The 17414-nt window shown below is 41.9% G+C and overlaps 1 protein-coding gene and 1 non-coding gene across 6 annotated transcripts in view; both read left to right on the top strand.

Annotated features, from left to right (window-relative positions):
- IGF2BP2 (insulin like growth factor 2 mRNA binding protein 2) overlaps nt 1-17414 on the top strand; it is a 189150-nt gene that overhangs the window by 96356 nt on the left and 75380 nt on the right. The window lies entirely within an intron of this gene.
- TRNAP-GGG (transfer RNA proline (anticodon GGG)) lies at nt 14627-14702 on the top strand. The gene has a single exon. It is a non-coding gene; the product is annotated as a tRNA-Pro (tRNA).

Consider the following 17414-nt stretch of genomic DNA (forward strand, 5'->3'; position numbering starts at 1 on the left):
CCTGAAGCCGGAGTGAACGTGCTAGATAGGTGTGCGTGCCTTTCGGATGAAGGCCAAGTGTGGGAGAGGAGTGGGCAGATGGGGGAGGAAGACAGGTACACGAGAGACCTACCTGGGTTCAGATAGACAAACAGCAAGTGTTAGTCTGGAGGAAACCAGCATGGAAGTACAGCTTTTGGAGAAAAACTGATTTCCAATAAAATGTATAAATCATTTGCTGAGGTGAGAAGGTAGCAATGTTTAAAGTTTTAACCACAGAAATAAAATGGGGGGGGGGGGAGGAAGCACTTGGAAGGAGAGGAGAGGATGAGTTTCTCCTTTTCTGTGTGGCATTAACTGGTGAAATTCACACACAAATACATGGATATGCACAGAGAGCCTTTTGGCATCCCTGTTGACCTTTTGTCCTCTTTGACCAGACTCCTCTTGCAGTAACTTGCCAGCCAGGTCTGCTGCACTTTGATGTGGCTTGGCTGTTTGTGGACTGCCTTCTCATTGTCCAGTTACTACCTGTGTGGTTTCAGAGTTTGTTTCTGACCTGCAAAGTGTAATGATTTCAGCCCTACCGGGGAGCCCAAGATGAGACTTTCTGAAGCTCCTGGCCTCAGTCTCCTGACCTGCGGAATAAAGTTAATTCTGAGATCTGAAACCGACGTTCCTCACAAAACCTGATGGAATGTCAGTGGTAGGAGCTCAGTCTCTGAGTAGCTGAGTGTGTGGAGTGGTTTCCGCAGCATGACTCGTGAGCGACCTGTCAGTGTCCTTTCCCACCGTCCAGGGGACGGCTGCTGTGAGCAACATGCTGGATTTCCAGTGGTTTGCTGGAGAAGGCTAGCTCCGTTCACCAGAGCCCACTGTGGGCATCTCTTCCCAACCTCTGCTTAGTGACATCACATTAGTCACTTAAAATGAGCTATGGTGGGATTATTCATACCATGGAAACTGTGGCAAAAAACAAACCCCCCCCCCCCAAGTTCAAGTATGATTAGCGGTCCTTGGGTGCAGCACAGCTTGCTTCTCCCATTTGAGTTTGTCTCTGTCAAGACTCACTCCTTTGTGCTCAACCTTCACTCCCCAGTCAGCACCCCTAGTCACTTCAAGGTCTTCACTGCCTTGTTTCTGCTTAGCTCATAGAAATGTCCATGCATGGTGTTGAGCCTGTGGCCACAGCAGACTCTCGCACTGCCAGTGATGGCCATCTTATTTACACCTTTATTATAGCAGAACCAATCTTCTGTCTTTTAGACTGTTGTTAGGCAAAGATAGGTAGTAGCTTCTAGTTCTCTAGAGCAGGGGTCCCCAAACTACGGCCCGCGGGGCGCATGTAGCCCCCTGAGGCCATTTATCCGGCCCCTACCACACTTCCGGAAGGAGCACCTCTTTCATTGGTGGTCGGTGAGAGGAGCATAGTTCCCATTGAAATACTGGTCAGTTTGTTGATTTAAATTTACTTGTTCTTTATTTTAAATATTGTATCTGTTCTCATTTTGTTTTTTTACTTTAAAATAAGATATGTGCAGTGTGCATAGGGATTTGTTCATAGTTTTTTTTAAATTTTTTTTAATTTTATTTATTTTACAGGCACAGAGAGAGAGTCAGATAGAGGGATAGAGAGGGACAGACAGACAGGAACGGAGAGAGATGAGAAGCATCAATCAGCAGTTTTTTGTTGCGACACCATAGTTGTTCATTGATTACTTTCTCATATGTGCCTTGACCGCGGGCCTTCAGCAGACTGAGTAACCCCCCGCTCGAGCCTGTGACCTTGGGTCCAAGCTGGTGAGCTTTTTTGGTCAAGCCAGATGAGCTCATGCTCAAGCTGGCTATCCTGGGGTCTCGAACCTGGGTACTTCTGCATCCCAGTCGGATACTCTATCCACTGCGCCACCGCCTGGTCAGGCTGTTCATAATTTTTTTATAGTCTGGCCCTCCAGCGGTCTGAGGGACAGTGAACTGACCCCCTGTGTAAAAAGTTTGGGGACCCCTGCTCTAGAGCTTTGTCACAACCCACTCTCTTTGCCTGACAAGTACCCAAAATTACAAATGACCGTGCTGCTCAAATGCCTGCAAAGATCTCCGATAGCTTACTGTATTAGTGCAAACTCCTCATAATCCAAACTTTTTAAATAAAGCCTCTGTCCCAACTTAGTAGTCATCTGTCTCCCCATTAGTTGGACCCTTATTTGCCTTTGCCAAAATACAATCTGTTCTTCTCCCTACCCAAACTCCTCTCTGACCATTCATGGTCTATGTGAATACCACCTGGCGGCATGATTGAGGTCACTGGCTTCTCAAGGATATGCTCCTTTAAACTGCAAAGAGCAGCTCCTTGGGAAGGTCTGGGAAGCCCAGAATAGGCCACCAATGGGGTGGCTCTTGACTCTAAAGATGCAGGACCATGATCTCTGGCATTACCCTACCCCTTGTTCTTCTTTGCTTCTCAAGTTTTGGTTCTGGCTTGGCTCTTACTAGTCAGTTTTCCACTCAGACTTCTTCCTGTCCGTGTGCCAGTTTTAGGAGGAAGTTTCTGACTTAATTTCTGGCAAAGTTACTGCTCTAGCCCTTAAACTACACTCACACCCGCCTTTGGCCCTGATCTTTTCAAGGTCAGTCTGTCCTCCTCAGTGCAAGGGTCAGCAATTTGTTGTTGTTGTTAAGGGTCAGTTAGTAAATCTTTTAGATTTTGTGGCCCATCTGGCCTCTGTCACAACTATTCCACTCTGCCATTGTAGTGGGAAAGGGGCTACAGACAATATGTAAACAAACATGTTTCAATAAAACTTTATTTGCAGTTCTTTCTGCAAACACTGTACTTCCATGCTGGTTTCCTCCAGACTAATAACACGCTGTTTGTCTATCAAAACTTTATTTGCGGCCCTGGCCGGTTGGCTTAGTAGTAGAGCGTCGGCCTGGCATGTAGAAGTCCCGGGTTCGATTCCCGGCCAGGGCACACAGGAGAAGCGCCCATCTGCTTCTCCACCCCTCCCCCTCTCCTTCCTCTCTGTCTCTCTCTTCCCCTCCCGCAGCCAAGGCTCCATTGGAGCAAAGATGGCCCGGGTGCTGGGGATGGCTCTGTGGCCTCTGCCCCAGGCGCTAGAGTGGCTCTGGTCGCAACAGAGCGACACCTGGAGGGGCAGAGCATCGCCCCCTGGTGGGCGTGCCGGGTGGATCCCAGTCGGGTGCATGCGGAAGTCTGACTGTCTGTCCCGGTTTCTAGCTTCAGAAAAATATAAACAAACAAACAAACAAAAATACTTCATTTGCAAGAATAGGCTTTGGGCTGGATGTAGCCCATAGGCCATAGTTTGCTGATCCTACCTGGGTCAAACCGCTGCTAATATCCACTCCTGACGCCTGTTTGTGTAACTGACAACCAGAATTACTATGTGGTGTTCATTAGTGTAGCCCAGGCAGAAGATCGTGTTTGGTACGTGCCTAGCTGGGAATCTTAGGGCTCCAGAGAACATTTCTTGTCCCATTTGCTCTACCCACAAAGGAGCACTGATTCAAAACTAGGCAGAAACACGTGTACTGAAGGCCAATATAACAAAGCAGCATTTCCACATTTCAGCCATCTGTGTACTGCTTTCATGTTTTCTGCCATATCTGTACTACCTTCACTGTTAGCTACTTAATACTCTCTCTTTTAAAAATGATCCCTCTTGCCCTGGCCGAATAGCTCAGAGCACCACCTGGAGGTGCAAAGGTTGCTGGTTTCCTCTCTCTCTCACTAAATCAATAAATAAAAAATTTCTTAATTTAAAAAATAAAAAAATAAAAGTGATCCCTCTTTAAAAACCTCAACCTAATACTTTAAAAAGAAACTTCCATATATTGTTTATATAAATGGAAAATCAGTACCATTTGTAATAAATAGAAAGTAACCACAAAAATAAAATACACTGAAAACAAAGTGTTATTGAATTCCAGCTACTGTTGCTACTTGGAAGGTTCTAAGCCTAACACCTTTTCTTTAAAAGAGAGGGACGATTAGTATTAAAGACTGTTCAGCCCCAAACTGAGACCTTTATCTTGATGTAAAAAGAAATATTGCCTGACCAGGCGGTGGCGCAGTGGATAGAGCGTTGGACTGGGATGCGGAGGACCAGGTTCGAGACCCCGAGGTCGCCAACTTGAGCACGGGATCATCTGGTTTGAGCAAAAGCTCACCAGCTTGTACCCAAGGTTACTGGCTCAAGCAAGGGGTTACTCGGTCTGCTGTAGCCCCACAGTCAAGGCACATATGAGAAAACAATCAATGAACAACTAAGGTGTCACAATGAAAAACTGATGATTGGTGCTTCTCATCTCGCTCTGTTCCTCTCTGTCCGTCCGTCCCTATCTATCCCTCTCTTTGACTCTCTCTCTGTCTCTGTAAAAAAAAAAAGAAAATAAATGAAATGTGATTTTTTTAAAAGTGCTATATTTGCTCATGTCTTACAGTCATCACATGGAACACTGTGTCTCATGTGCCATCTAAACTACTACCAGAACGAAAGGACTAGCAATTTGGGTGTGAGACAGACTTGTGTTCAAATTCCTAGCTTCACCTTAGATTATTCAACTGCAAAGTGCAAAGTCAGTACTTAACCCATCTTCATTCAGGCAGCAAGGACGAGTCAGATGTCGATTGTCTGGGCCAGGCTGGCTGACAGCATGGGGCTCTTTTAGGCACTGGACTTGGTGTTCGTAAAGCACCCAACACAGTGCCTGTCCCTTGCATAGGCACTGTCATCCACAGGATCCCTGCAAAGTAACAATGTCTCTTACAGTTTTTACAATAGTGTTCCTGAAACTTCTATAATGGCTTTGTAAGTTTCTATTATATAATTGCATCACAGCTGAAAGACCTGGAGAAATTAAATTCTCTTCTGGTTGCCGACCAGTGTGAAAATTAAACGGGATGAGGTGTATAGAATTATTTGTAATGGTAAAGTCTGCAGCAGTTTCATCATTGGCGGTAGCTTGGGTGGTAGGTTTTGGTGTCCTGTCTCCCTCGCCTCCCGGGCTGAGCTCCTGGAAGGCAGAGACTGTGTGGCAGGCTTCCATCCACATCACCCCTTTGCATTTGCAGCTTGTGCAAAACTCAGTGAAGGGAATGGAAAATGTCATTCCTTTTCATTCTCACTTCCTTCTCTCCCTCTCTACTTCCTAAGACCAGGTTTTTTGGCCTTATAACTTCTAATGAATCTTGGTGGGGCCTGCTTCCCATCTGGAAAACGTTAGTGTGCTAGACTCGGCGGTCCCAGTGGTGCAGCCTGCATACGTGGGTCTCCTTGTCCTCTCTCAGCTCCAGGTGCTGCTTGGGTTTGTGGGTCGCCTCCTGCGGTCGCATTCTGCACAATTTGCCCTTTAGGCAATTAATTCTCTGCCTTCTCTGCTGTTTCAAAGTCTCAAAACTCACTCTCCACCTCCTGTGATCTAGCTGAATCACAGTCTTTCCCTTAGAACTTTTGTTATGGATGTTTTTACAAATTCTTAGCCATGGGGTGCTTTTCTTCTAACTTTTATAAACCTTTTTGGCTCACAGATTGGAACTATCTACCTATATCATTGAATGAAGATTTCTGAAATGTCTCTGAATTCTAGTCTCAGAATAAACCACTTACAGCACAGAAAGTCTTCCTTGAAAGGTTTTTTTTTGGGGGGGGGGCGTTTTATGCATGGACAACTTAGTTCTTGTACACATTTTGATATGAGGAAGAGGCATCTGTTTTGTCCTTGAGAGAAGGCAGCCAGCCAGACTAGAGAATTCTCGACACTGAAGAGGATTGTAGGAAGAGGTCATCTGGCCCCAGAGAATAGAAGTAACCTGCCACAGTCACATATCTGCGTGGTGGCCCCACTCCAGCAGTCCTGATGCCTAGTCTAACTTTCTGCCTATGACCTCCTAGTAGCTGGGAGGTAAGAATTATCATCCCCTCAGGGAGTGAGCTTTCTCTCATAGCTCTATTCCTATCAAAGGGCTGCAAGGAGCCTGGTCAGGTAGAGAGTGGATACATTCAGATGACCTGGACTGACCAAAGTGGGTTGAGTTGAGAGGCCTGATTACATACGCTTGGAGGGCAGCCGCGCCTGCAGTCTGTTTACTTGTGTGTGGTCAGCCCTTGAGTGTGCCAAGTGCTAGATGATGGGATGAGCAAATCACAGGGCAGCAGAGATGTAAGCAGAGGATTGTGATAAATGCAACAAACAAGACAGAAGCTAGGGGCTAAGAGGGCACGACCCTGCCAACCTGGGCCGCCTCCCCTCAGTTAACATCAAAATTTCAACCTGGCGCCTGACCAGGCAGTGGCGCAATGAATAGAGCGTCGGACTGGGATGTGGAGGACCCAGGTTTGAGACCCCGAGGTCGCCAGCTTGAGCGCGGGCTCATCTGGTTTGAGCAAAGCTCACCAGCTTAGACCCAAGGTCGCTGGCTTGAGCAAGGGGTTACTCGGTCTGTTGTAGCCCCACGGTCAAGGCACATATGAGAAAGCAATCAATGAACAACTAAGGTGTCGCAATGAAAAACGGATGATTGATGCTTCTCATCTCTCTCTGTTCCTGTCTGTCCCTATCTATCCCTCTCTCTGACTCTCTCTCTGTCTCTGTAAAAAAAAAAAAAAATCAACCTGGCAACTGATGTTAACCAGACATGACCTGGAAGTGAAGAATGCCCCCCGAACCCATTCTGACGATCACTGATGTGGTGGCTTCCCCATGCCCCAGCGTGGCCCTGAGTAAATATCCTCTTCTAACCAGAACAGGAAGCTCAAGACAGCCAACGGTGTTCGTCTCCCTGGTACTGTACCTCTTAAATCTCCCCGAAGGAAAGTAGGGGTGACAAAGGAAAGTGGGGGTGAATTCTTTATGACAAGAGGTTGGTGACACGGGCATGGTGGCCAGCCCAGCAGCCCTAACCTCCAAGGAGGCAAACAAGGCAGTCGCCTCCCCAGAGAGCTGTGCTTCGCTGTTAGCAGAAGCTTAGGATAGGCCTCTGAGTTTTGTTTTGTTTCTGAATATAGAAAGAGGAAAAAGAAGGAAAAGAGGCATATTCTGTTTCAGTACAGAGCATATTTGTAAGATTGCATTACAGGCCAAAGGCAAGTCAGTTAAATCTGTGTTTATGGCATAGATGCAGCAGAAAATATCGTAAAAGAATTCCAAAGATATGTTGGGCAGAGGAATCATTATTGCAATAGATAAATAGGGCATTACTTTGGTGGAGACAAAAATTCAGGTGGATTTAAAGAATAAAAGTTCTAGTATATTTGCTTTTTGTTTTTTGACAGAGAGTCAAAGAGAGGGATAGATAGGGACAGACAGACAGGAAGGAAGAGAGATGAGAAGCATCAGTTTTTTGTTGTGGCACTTAGCTAGCAACCTTGGGTGAGCTTTGCTCAAACCAGATAAATCTGCCCTTAGGCTGATGACCTTGGGGTCTCGAACCTGGGTCCTCCGCATCCCAGTTCGATGCTCTATCCACTGCGCCACCGCCTGGTCAGGCTAGTGTATTTATTTACAAAGATCAATCATGTCATTCAGTCATATCTTCCACTAACCTAAAATACTCTTAATATTTTTAATGAATCTATTTGTTGTACTCAAGGTGTGATAAGTACTTATGGGGAACAGAAAAGTATTATAATGATAGTTGGTGAGATGCTTTCATTTTAAGATAAAAAGGCAGTTTGTTAGTTAAGTGTTCCTGGCAGCCCCGTGTCAAAGGAAGGTGAGGAATTACCAGTAGGCTGCCCCAAGGTACAGTGCCCGTAGCACAGAAAAGGATAGAATTATTCTTACACCACATTTTCAGAGCTCCAAGCCTCTCTTCTCTAAGGAGGGAAGTCAGTAGAAGAAAATAGCTCCTGGAGAGAAAGTGAATGCTAGGGCTATGTTTATACATCTCCCTGTGTTTTACCTGGTGTTCCCTGACCCTGTTGGGGCTTCATGATTTCTTTCGGGGGTCTGGTGAAAGGTTTTTCACCTTCATGGTTCACCTCAGGAAACAGGAAGCCTTTCCAAATCTCACTCCTGCCAGCCTCTCCAGTCTGATCTCTTGGCCTTCCCTAGAAGCATTCTCTGCTCTTCTCAAACCAGATATCCTGGCCACACGCCTTTGTGAACCGCGTTTCCTTGACTGGAAGGCCATTCGGTACCGTTCTACACTCTCAAGCTTTACCTTTGTTTGTCTGGCCCATTCTGCCTCCTCTTGCTCAAGACTCAGCCGAAGTATCAGCATCCCTGGGGGCCCTACCAGGTTTTCCTTCTATCTATCCGGTCACCCTTCTCCCCTCTAGCATGACTCAGGCCTGTGTCCTAGTGGCATAGCCTGGGATGCACTGACTGCTCACGTGAGGTGTTCAGACTATGATCGCCTTATAGTGGAAATGCACTTTTTACCTGTCTCTCTGGTGTCCAACATAGTCAATGCTCAGTAAGGGTTTGATAAGTAAATGAAATGAAGGCAGTTAACCAAACCAAGAGTCACCTATAAGAATACTGAATAAAAAAAGCAGGGAAGAATTCTATGGAGTTTTCCAGAAGGGTTAAGGTCAAGTTAGTTCTTTAACATGAAAAATAATCAACCTCATTCATAATTAAAATGTAAATAAGACAGGACCTGGCCGGTTGGCTCAGCAGTAGAGCGTCGGCCCGGCGTGTGGAAGTCCTGGGTTCAGTTCCCGGCCAGGTTACACAGGAGAAGCACCCATCTGTTTCTTCATCCTTCTTCCTCTCCTTTCTCTTTGTCTCTCTCTTCCCCTCCTGCAGCCAAGGCTCCCCTGGAGCAAAGTTGGCCCAGGTGCTGAGGATGGCTCCATGGCCTCTGCCTCAGACTCTAGACTGGCTCCGGTTACAATCGAGCAATGGCCCAGATGGGCTGAGCATCGCCCCCTGGTGGGCATGCTGGGAGGATCCCAGTCGGGCACATGCAGGAGTCAGTCTGTCTGCCTTCTCACTTCTCACTTCAGAAAAATACAAAAAATAAAAACAAAAGTTAAAAAATGTAAATAAGACAGTATTTTTCACCTATGAATGGGCAGAAATCAAATTTGATAACTGGGTTTTTAGATGTGTGAAGAAACAACACTGTATTTATATCTGACATTGCAAATATACTGTCCTCTGACCTACTGATTCTGCTTCGAAGAGCTTATCTTCCAAGATGTACTCACACTTGTGCAAAATTAGATAGCTAGACAGACATTCATTACAGTATTTTTTGTTTTTTTGAAATAGCTAAAGATTAGAAATATCATGTGCCCATCAGCAGGAGGGCACTTAAATCATTTATGGTCATTCATAAGATTGAATACTACACAGCTGTCAAAAAGAACAACACAGCTCCTTGTGTGTGGACATGAAACAATCTCAAAGTGAAAAAAGTATATACAAAGCATTAACAATTATATTTGGGGGCAGGGAGAATATTTACACACATGCTTTTGTATAGAATACTCTGGAATGATATAAAAAGAACTGGTATCAAGAATTGGAGGCAAGAAGAACAGAATAAAAAGACAAACTACACGCCTGACCTGTGGTGGCGCAGTGGATAAAGCGTCAACCTGGAAACACTGAGGTTGCCGGTTCAAAACCCTGGGCTTGCCTGGTCAAGGCACATATGGGAGTTGATGCTTCCTGCTCCTCCCCCCTTCTCTCTCTCTCTCCCCTCTCTATAATGAATAAATAAAATCTTTAAAAAAAAATGTTAAAAAAAAAAAAAAAGACAAACTACACAATGGGAGAACATATTCGATAATACGTCTGATAAAGGGTTAATAACCAAAATTTATAAAGAACTTGTAAAACTCAATACCAGGAAGACAAACAATCCAATCAAAAAATGGGCAAAAGAAATGAATAGACACTTCTCCAAAGAGGACATACAGATGGCCAACAGGCATATGAAAAAATGCTCAACATCACTAATCATTAGAGAAATGCAAATTAAAACCACAATGAGATATCACCTCACACCAGTCAGAATGGCACTCATCAACAAAACAACACAGAATAAGTGCTGGTGAGGATGTGGAGAAAAGGGAACCCTCCTGCACTGCTGGTGGGAATGCAAACTGGTGAAGCCACTATGGAAAAACAGTATGGAGATTCTTCAAAAAATTAAAAACCAAACTGCCTTTTGACCCAGCTATCCCACTTTTAGGAATATACCCTAAGAACACCATAGCACTGTTCCAAAAGGAGAAATGCACCCTCATGTTTACGGCAGCATTGTTCACAATAGCGAAGATCTGGAAACAGCCCAAGTGTCTGTCAGTGGGCGAGTAGATTAAAAAGCTTTGGTACATATATACTATGGAATACTACACAGCCACAAGAATGATGACATCGGATCATTTACAATAACATGGGATGGACCTTGATAACATTATACTGAGGGAAATAAGTAAATCAGAAAAAAATTAGAACTATATGAATCCATACATAGATGGGACATAAAAATGAGACTCAGAGACATGGACAAGAATGTGATGGTAAGGGGGGGGCAGGGAGGGGAGGAAGGAGAGAGGGGGTGAGGGGAGGGAAGGGGCACAAGGAAAACTAAATAGAAGGTGATGGAAGACAATTTGACTTTGGGTGAGGGGTATGCAACATAATCAAATGTCAAAATAATCTGGAGATGTTTTCTCTGAACATAGGTACCCTGATTTATCAATGTCACTGCATTAAAATTAATAAATTAAAAAATAGAAAAAAAAAAAAGAATTGGAGGGCTGACGCACTTGGCAGAGACAGAGAAAGCTAAAGTGGGGCCCCAGCCTTTCAGATACCGTCTCTCTCACCTTGTGATATGGAGAGTGGCAGAGACAAATCCCACAGCTAGCTCTCCAGAGCCGCTCTCTCCACTGAAGAACAGAGGTGCTCCACATCTGGTCCCCAAGTCTGTTGAGACATGGGAGGGAGTTCCCAGAAGTCTGAGATAACCATTGTTAGAGCCTTAAAGCCAGAGAGCTGAAGCCGTAAAGCCGAAGCCATAAAGCCCTCACAACATGCCCCATCTACCAACATGACTGCAGCCCCACCTACATCATTGCCACAGCAACGAATCAGCAGAGAATAGCCCAGAAACTTCACAGAGATAAAAGTTGTAATACAGTGCCACCTACTGGAAGAAACCTCTCAGAACCAAAATTTATTTTTCTTTTCTTTCCCCCTTTTTTTCCTTCTTATTCTTTTATCATTTTTGAATTTCATTTTAATTTTTATATTTTTATTCTTATTTTTTGTGGTTGTTTTGTTTTTGATTTTTTTTTGGCATTTGATCTTTTATCCTGTGGTTTTTTCTTGTCATAATTTAAAAAGTTTTTATTGTATTTTTAAAAATTCAATTTTTTTAGTTTTTCTGTTAGGATTATTAACAATACCACTCTCAAATGCTGTCACGGAAGAAGAAATCAAATACTGTGGCTACATAAGACAGAGATGTATTTCAGAAAGAAAATGAAAAATTTCCAGAAAAAAATCTCAATCACATGGAAGCCTTGGAATTAAATGATAGAGAATTCAAAATTGAAGTTCTGAAAATACCCAATGAGATGTGAAAAGATATCAATAGGCAACCTAATGAGCTGAGAACACAAACTAATGAACAAAACGAATACTTCACCAAGGAGATTGAAACTTTAAAAACAGAAATGAAAAACTCAGTACGTGAATTGAAGACTGAAGTAGCAAGTTTAGCTAATAGAACAAGCCAGATAGAAGGAAGAATCAGTGATATTGAAGACAGACAACTAGAAATTCTACAGAGAGAAGAGAAGAGAGACTCATGAATTAAAAAAAACAGGGAGCTCTACAAAAATTGTCCGACTTCATCAGAAGGAGCAATTAAAGAATAATGGGTATATCGGAATAAGAGAGGGTGAAGGGAATGGAGAGCTGATTTGAACAAATAATTGATGAGAATTTTCCAAACCTATGGAAAGTGTTAGAGCCTTGAATCCAAGAAGCAAACAGAACACTGAGTTACCACAACCCAAACAGACCTACTCCAAGACACATCATAATAAAACTGTCAAAAATCATTTATGAAGAAAGAATCCTGAAGGCAGCTAGGGAAAAGAAGATCATAACATATAAAAGAAAACCATTAGGTTATCATCAGACTTCTCAACAGAAACTCTACAAGCCAGAAGAGATTGGACTCAAACATTGAAAGTACTGAAAGAGAGGAATCACCAGCCAAGAATACTATATCTATCAAAGTTATCCTTCAGTTATCAAGGAGAAATGAAAACTTTTACAGACATACAGAAGCTGAGGGAATTTATCACTAGAAAACCCTACTGTAGGGAATACTCAAGGGGTTATTTGACCAGACTTAAAGAACAAAACAAATCAAAACCACAGGTAAAAGCTCCAACAAGGTCACAGTGAAAATAAGGATAATCTGTGACAATAATAACCTGAAGGGGTGAGTATAAAGATCTGCAGTAGCAAAGGAGGATGGAGTGCAGAAGCACTCATATGACAAAGGACTCTTGTACATGTGAACATTTCTCTTAATAACCTAATGGTAACCACCCACAAAAAAGCCACTGCTGAAACATACAGCTTAAAAAAGAAGAAACGGGAAAGAAGTATGGAAGACCATCAAACGAAAACAACTGACAGAAACAAAAACATAAAATGGCCATAGGAAATCCTCAAGTGTCAATAATTACTTTAAATGTAAATGTACTGAACTCACCAATAAAGAGGCACAGAGTAGCAGATTGGATCAAAAAGCAAAACCCAACCATATGCTGCATTCAAGGGACACATCTAAGCTGCAAGGACAAAAGTAGATTCAAAGTGAAAGGTTGGAAATGATTCTCCAAGCAAATAATATCCAGAGAAAAACAGGTATAACCATACTCATATCTGACAATGCTGACTACAAGACAACAAAGGTAACCAGAGACAAAGATGGACATTTTATAATGATAAAGGAGACATTCTATCAAGAAGATGTAACACCTCTTAATAACTATGCATCAAACCAGGGAGCACCAAAATATATAAGACATCTATTAACTGATCCAGAAATAGAAGTAAAAACAAAAACACAATCATACTTGGAGAGTTAAACACACCATTGCTGGCTTTAGATAGATCATCCAAACAGAAAATCAATAAAAAAAATATTGGCCTTAAATGACACTCTAGACCAATTGGACATAATAGACACTTATAGTACATTTCATCCCCAAATGTCAGATTATACATTCTCCAGTGTGCATGAAACATTCTCAAGGATAGACCATATCTTGGGCCACAAAACTAATGTCAACAAATTCAGGAAGATTGAAATTATACCAAGCATATTTTCTGATCATAAGATTTTGATATTAGGATTCAATTGTAAAAGGAAATAAAAAACCCACAAAAATGTAAAAATTAAACAGCATATTTCTAAAAACTGACCGGATCAAAGAAGAAATCAGAAATGAAAATGACAGCACGACATATCAAAATTTCTGGGATGCAACAAAAGCAGTAATAAGATTGAAGTTGGTATAATTACAGGCTTTTATCAATCAATGAGAGATCCCAAGTAAACAACCTCACTTCACACTTTTAAACTAGAAAAAGAAGAGCAAAGGCAACCCGAAGTCAGCAGAGGAAAGGAAATAGTAAAAATTAGAGCAGAGCTAAATGAAATGGAGAACAAAAAAACTGTAGAAAAAATTAATATAACAAAGAGCTGGTCTTTGAAAAGATCAATAAAATTGACAAACCCCTGGTTAGACTCACTAAGGAAATAAGCAGGAGGACACCTATAAACAAAATCTGAAATGAATGAGGAAAAATTACCATAGACATCATAGATATACAGAAGATCATAGTAGAATATTATGAAAGATTATATGCCACCAAATTCAACAGCCTAGAGGAAATGGATAAATTCCTAGAACTATACAGTCTTCCTAGACTGAGTCACAAAGTGGAAAACCTAGATAGACCCAGAAGCAGGGAGGAAATAGAAACAACTGTCAAAAACAAAAGTCCAGGACCAGATGGTTACACTAGTGAATTCTACCAAACATTCAAAGAGGATTTGGTACCTATAAAAGACGCAATACTCCCCAACACGTTTTATGAGGCCAACATAACCCTCATACCAAAACCTGAGAAGGACAGCACAAAAAAAGAAAACTAGAGACTAATATCTCTAATGAATACAGATGCAAAAATCCTAAACAAAATACTAGCAAATCAAATATGATAACACAGTAAAAAAATCATACATCATGATCTAGTGGGATTCATTCCAGGAGCACAAAGATGGTTCAACATACAGAAATTGACCAACATAAGACACCACATCAACAAAACAAAGAACAAAAACCATATGATCCTATCAATAGATGCAGAAAAGGCATTCGATAAGATACAATATCCTTTTATGTTTAAAATACTCAATAAAATCTGAATAGAACGAAAGTACCTCAACATAATAAAGGCTATATATGGCAAACCATCAGTTAATATTGTACTAAATGATGAAAAAAGGAAGACTTTTCCTCTAAAATCAGAAACAGGATAAGGCTGCCCACTCTCTCCACTTTTATTCAACATAGTTCTGGAAGTTTTAGCCAGAGCAATCAGACAAGAGAAAGAAATAAAAGGCATTCATGCCCTGGCTGGTTGGCTCAGTGGTAGAGCTTCGGCCTGGGGTGCGGAAGTCCCGGGTTCGATTCCCGGCCAGGGCACACAGGAGAGGTGCCCATCTGCTTCTCCACCCCTCCCCCTCTCCTTCCTCTCTGTCTCTCTCTTCCCCTCCCGCAGCTGAGGCTCCATTGGAGCAAAACATGGCCCGGGTGCTGGGGATGGCTCCTTGGCCTCTGCCCCAGGCTCTAGAGTGGCTCTGGTCGCGACAGAGCGACGCCCTGGATGGGCAGAGCATCGCCCCCTAGTGGGCATACCGTGTGGATCCCGGTCGGGCGCATGCAGGAGTCTGTCTGACTGCCTCCCCGTTTCCACCTTCAGAAAAATGCAAAAAAAAAAAAAAAAAATTGAAAAAAAAAAGGCATTCATATCAGGAAAGAAGAAGTAAAGGGATCACTTTCTGCAGATGACATGATCCTGTATATAGAAAACCCCAAAGACTCCACCAAAAAACTACTAGGAACAATAAACTAATACAGTAAAGTAGCAGGATACAGAATCAATATACAAAAGTCCACTGCTTTTCTACATGCCAACAATGAAACTTTTGAAAATGAACTAGAAAAAATAACAATTCCTTTTACAATTGCAACAGCAAAAAATCAAGTACCTAGGAATAAACTTAACAAAGGTGTGAAGGACCTATATTTTGAAAACTACAAAACATTACTGAGAGAAATTGAAAAAGATACAATGAAATAGAAAAATATTTTATGTTCATGGATTGGAAGATATTTTGGCCATATTACCCAAAGCAATATACAAATTTAATGTAATCCTCATCAAAATCCCAATGTCATTTTTTTTTTTAAATAGAACAAAAAATTACCAGGTTTGTATGGAACCATATAGAACTCTGGATAGCCAAAGCAATCCTAAGGGAAAAAAATGAAGCTGGAGGCATTACACTACCTGACTTCAAATTATACTGTAGAGCCACGATAATCAAAACAGCATGGTATTGGCAGCAAAACAGACATACAAACCAATGGCACAGAATTTATATATATTTTTATATATAAAGCCACATATATATGGACAATTCATCCCTGACAAAGGAGCCAAAAACACACAGTGGAGAAAAGAAAGCCTCTTCATTATATGGTGCTGGGAAAATTGGAAAACCACAATGAAAAGCTCATGGACCTTGGCTCTAGATTTATGAATTTGATGCCAAAGGCAAGGGAAGTAAAGGCAAAAATAAATGAATGGGACTATATCAAACTGAAAAGCTGCACAGCCAAAGAAACTGACAACAAAACAAATAGGCAGCCAACTAAATAGGAGATGACATTTGCAAATAACAGCTCCAATATGGGGTTAATATCCAAAATATATAAAGAATTAACAAAGCTCAGCAACAAACAAGCAAACAATCCAATTAAAAGATGGGGAGAGTACCTGAACAGACACTTCTCCCGAGAGGACATACAAATGGCCAACAGATATATGAAAAGATGCTCATCTTCACAAGCTATTTAAGAAATGCAAATCAAAACTACTATAAGATACCACCTCACACCTGTCAGATTGGCTGTTATCAACAAGAGAGGTAATAACAAGTGTTGGAGAGGCTATGGAGAAAAAGGAACCCTCATTCACTGCTGGTGGGAATGCAAATTAGTACAACCATTATGGAAGAAAGTATGGTGGTTCCTCAAAAAATTAAGAATAGAATTACCATATGACCCAGCAATACCTCTCCTGGGTATCTACTCCAAAAACTTGAAAACATTCGTACATAAAGACACATGCACCGCCATGTTCATTGCAGTATATTCACAGTGGCCAAGACATGAAAACCACCAAAGTGTCCCTTGATATAGTGGATTAAAGAAGATGGGGTACATATATACAATAGAATGCTACTCGGCCATAAGAAATGATGACAGCCTGACCTGTGGTGGCGCAGTGAGATAAAGCGTTGACCTGGAACACTGAGGTTGCCAGTTCGAAACCTTGGGCTTGCCTGGTCAAGGCACATATGGGAGTTGATGCTTCCTGCTCCTCCCCCTTCTCTCTCTCTCTCTCACTCCTCTCTCTCTAAAAAAAAAATCAATAAATAAAATATTTTTTAAAAATGATGACATAGTGACATTTATAACATGAATGGACCTTGAGAACATTAACTGAGTGAAACAAGTAAATCAGGAAAAGCTAAGAACTGTATGATTTCACACATAGGTGGGATATAAAACCAAGACTTATGGACATAGATAAAATGAAGTGGTTACCAGGTAGAAGAGAACATGGGGGAGGGGGAAGGGGATGAAGGAAAATGATTTGACTTTGGGTGATGAGTATACAACATAATTAACAGTTCAGATGCTATAGAAATGTTCACCTGAAACCTGTGTACATTTATTGATCAGTGTCACCCTGTTCAAGCTAATTTTCTAAATAAAATTTAAAAATTAAAAATGTAGGAAGGATAAATTTTTCTACTATCATTTTTGTATAAATATTTTGGTACCCTTTGAACTCTGTGCAAAGAATATGTAGTACTTATTTCTAAAAAATTAATGTTTCAGCCTACCAGTTGAGTGGTAGGTAGGTATGTGTCCAGATTTGCTGAGTTCTGCTGAATCACTATATAAAAATCACAAGCAGAGTTCCATGTAATGTGAACACTTTTTATCCTGATATCCACCACATGCCCCCATCCCTGCCTTTAAAGTCCCTCTTCATCACTGTTACCTAGGCCATTGGGGTTGCAGAGAGCTTTAGACAGTTATCTAGTGGCATTTCCATTAAAT

This window comes from Saccopteryx leptura, chromosome 8, assembly GCF_036850995.1.
Source record: "Saccopteryx leptura isolate mSacLep1 chromosome 8, mSacLep1_pri_phased_curated, whole genome shotgun sequence".
Lineage (NCBI taxonomy): Eukaryota > Metazoa > Chordata > Mammalia > Chiroptera > Emballonuridae > Saccopteryx > Saccopteryx leptura.